The 3,485-nt window shown below is 40.5% G+C and overlaps 1 pseudogene; it reads right to left on the bottom strand.

Annotated features, from left to right (window-relative positions):
* Positions 1–535: 535 nt before the first annotated feature.
* On the bottom strand, positions 536–1,541 carry LOC103087277 (protein SET pseudogene; annotated as a pseudogene).
* Between the last annotated feature and the right edge of the window lie 1,944 nt (positions 1,542–3,485).

Here is a 3,485-nt window from a genome sequence, read left to right as displayed (position 1 = left end):
GAGAAAGGAGGAAGAAGCTAGAATTCTATGCACTACTACACAGGGGCCTAGCACCCTCCAGCTTCCAGCAGACCTCAGGGAGCAGAAGGGTCTTCTTTTTTCCCACAGAGCATGGTGGTGTTGATTCCACAAAGTTTTTGTTGAGACAGAAAGGGGTAAAAATGAATTTGGAACAGAAAAACATAGAGATTCTTTTCCCACTGAATTCTGCTCAAGGTATTTCCCCCCAAAATAAGTTGTGAGCCATGGTATAAAGGAGAAAAGGGACCTCAAAAACGCGGTGACTGAGCACAAGAGGAGGAGGAAAAAAAAAAAAAAAAAATGGATCTGTTGTTAAAAACCTTCCCATAAAGAAAACACTAGGCTCAGATGGTTTCATTTGTGAATTCTACCAAATATTTAAGGAAGAAATAATACCAAGCCTACACAAAGTATTTCAGGAAAGGAGAGGATACTTCCTAACCTGTTGTATGAGGCCAGCATTACCCTAACATCAAAAGCAAACAAAGACATTACAAAAAAAAAAAAAAGAAGGTCAGAATCCGTCAGTGTTCCATGAGTCACCTTCTCCTTCATCTTCCTCTCCTCCCTCCCCCTCGTCATCATCTTCATCTTCCTCACCTTCATCCACACCCCCTTCTTTATCAATGTCTTCCAATCCTTCCTCTTCATCGTCATCTTCTCCTTCCCCTTCCTCATCATCCACGTCCGGAACCAAGTAGTACTGTAATGAATCTGGCCACATAGCATCTTTGATGACCTCTCCTAACTCATCTGCACCTGCATCAGAATGATCAGTAGGCCAAGTGAAGAAACTTTCTGGTTCCTCATGCTGTCTCTTCCTGCTGGCTTTATTCTGCATTTTGTCAGATCCTTTTGGATTTCCATTCGATTTCAGTGGACTTCGAAGACGGATCACCACTCTCATTCAGAAGAAATTCTTTGGAGAGAACTTTATCTTCGAAGTAAGGGTTTTCATCAAAATAAAAATCTCTTCTGTAACCTGATTTAATATCTTCAGATTCTGTCACTTCGACTCTTGTCGAATAACGCAGCGCCTCTTCGTCCTCCTCCCCAAGCAGTGCAGACACTTGTGGCTGGTTAACAAATGTTGTTACCCCAAAATCTGGGCTTTGGGCGATCAGTTCTGACCTCTTCTGAAAAAATGGTTGGCGGAGTTTGTTATATTTCTGTTCTACTTTCAAAATCTCCTCACTGGCTTGTTCGTTAAGTCTGTCTGTTTCATTCTGTACTTCATCAATATGTTCAATTGCTTCTTGCTGTTCTTTTTCTTCCTTCGGCAACTTCAGAGAAGCAGACGTTTCCTCTGGCCTGGAGGCAGGAGTCAGTCTCGGTTTCTTCAGTTTCTTTGCTTGGGGTGGAAGTGAAGACTGGTTTTGGGGGCCAAAACCAGTCTGGGAGAAAAGCCAAGAATCCACCCAAGGGAAGAGGCTTGTACCAGGAGATCTGAGAACTAAGGCTGCCCCAGGTGACAGAGGTTTAATTATCACAAACAGATTTGAGAAGTAAAGCATTTGCATCACCAGTCTTGCTTTGATATGTCTACTGTAGTCTTGAAATTTTCCTGAGAAGGCAATTCTATGATCGATCTTTCTGCTTATTTCTCATTTTAAACCCTGATAGAGAAAAGCTGATGAGCCTCTGACTTCCTTGCCCTTGCACGGTTCCATCAGACCCAATGCTTTTAAAAATCGAGGTCATCTGCCAGGTTTTGAGCTGTCTCCGACTCCTTTCCCAACCTTCTAAACTCTGTGATGCTGGAGCGGAGACTGTCACCGCATCTCTGCTTTGCCACCTGGTGCCTGTACAGACTCTGCCAATAGGAGGTTCCAGAGGGGAAGGGGAATGCTGAAAACCAAGAGCACATATTTTCAATAGTTATTTGTAGGGTGCACTTTGGGAGAGCCCGGTTGATGTCCACGAAAAGTGGAGAACTGACAGGTCCACAGGTTACCTTGCTAAGATCAGGAAGTGATCAGGGACTAGGACTTCACAATAGTCAAGTGTCTGGTATGCCCAACATTCTTCTAGGACTGATCCGGAAGTAAGGGAAGCATTGTTAGATAGGTTTTGGTGAAATAAAGGTCCACCTTACATATATAGGATGCTACCAAGAATGAATATCTTTCAAATTCTTGAAAGAGAACAGGATAGTTTATGAGTCTCACTCACAAATTCCTTTTCCCAACTGTCCTTTTATGTTTCAATAAAGACATAAAAATTAATGCTTAATTAAATGCAATATTTATTACTTCTCTACGGCCATTCTTATTGGCTCTCAGTCTCCTTTTCGATAAACCTTTCAATCCACGACTGACATTTTTCCCCTTGTCTTTTTCTTAAAACTGTTTTAACCTCGGTATTCATATACCAGAAATGTAAGGGTGAAAATTGTAAAGATTAGAGAAAACATTTTCTCTCTCATTACAAATACAAGTTGTTCCCTTTGAAGTTATTCTTTAACATCTTATAATTGCTGACTCATTTGTCCTATAAGACAAAAAGTTTGCAAACAGCTACAAGCACCTATGAAACCACATATGGCTCCCAACACATAAACCAAAGCCACAAATTGATATTTATAAAACTTCAAAAGTTTAAGAAGGTTCTTCTGGGACATGTGACTGAAAAGTACTGACACCATGAGTGACAAGGAGCCAGTGTGCTCCCTGGTAAAGAAATTCTAGCTCATGCTGGCACTGAACACGGTGCTTGAACTCACCCACCATTTAGTAGGTTACAGCATGCCAGCTTTACAGAGGAAAGGTTTACGAAGGAAAAGTTTCAGTCTCTCCTTCTTTAGCCTTCTGTATCTTGCCCAAAGCAGTTTTACCAAAGCCAAAGTCTTAAGGGCTGGGCTCAATTTCTCCATTTTAAATAGGGATCACAAATAAAACTGTCAACCAGTAAGAATAAATGTAGTGAGTAAGAATAAATGTAGTGAGCTTCTTGGCCAAAGTGGTAGACTTAGTTCGGCTAGCAGTGCCAGAGCAAATACATCCATGGGGCTCATTCAAACTGGACAGATGCTGACTTGGTCCCAACAACAGCAAGTGGAAAAACTCAGTCCTCAATTCACCTCATTGTGGGTTTGCCTGTTTTAAGTTATGCCTCCTTCAACCTAAATAGCAGCTATTTCAAAAATGTTTTCGTCTCCCAAATCCTAAAATGGATCTAATCACATAGTTTCATACTTAAAAACACAACAAGCAAACATGACCAATTTCCCTTTAAAACTGGAGGCATAGCAGATAAACAAAGATAATTTGAAACCCAACATGTGTAGGTATGAAGGATGAAGAAAACAGCAATTTATTTTTTGAAAAACGATGAAAATCATTTTTTTAAAAAACTTCCAATCTGCCTGAGAAATTTCAACTTTAAAGGCAATCTCCACAGTCTAAAAAATCTATATTAGATATTTCAAAGAATACTCACAGTAGAACGATTGCTATGGCTACATA

The sequence above is a fragment of the Lipotes vexillifer genome, unplaced genomic scaffold, assembly GCF_000442215.2.
Source record: "Lipotes vexillifer unplaced genomic scaffold, Lipotes_vexillifer_v1.1 scaffold729, whole genome shotgun sequence".
Lineage (NCBI taxonomy): Eukaryota > Metazoa > Chordata > Mammalia > Artiodactyla > Lipotidae > Lipotes > Lipotes vexillifer.
Note: the sequence above shows the minus strand (reverse complement) of the source record. Positions and strands in the feature narration are given on the sequence as shown.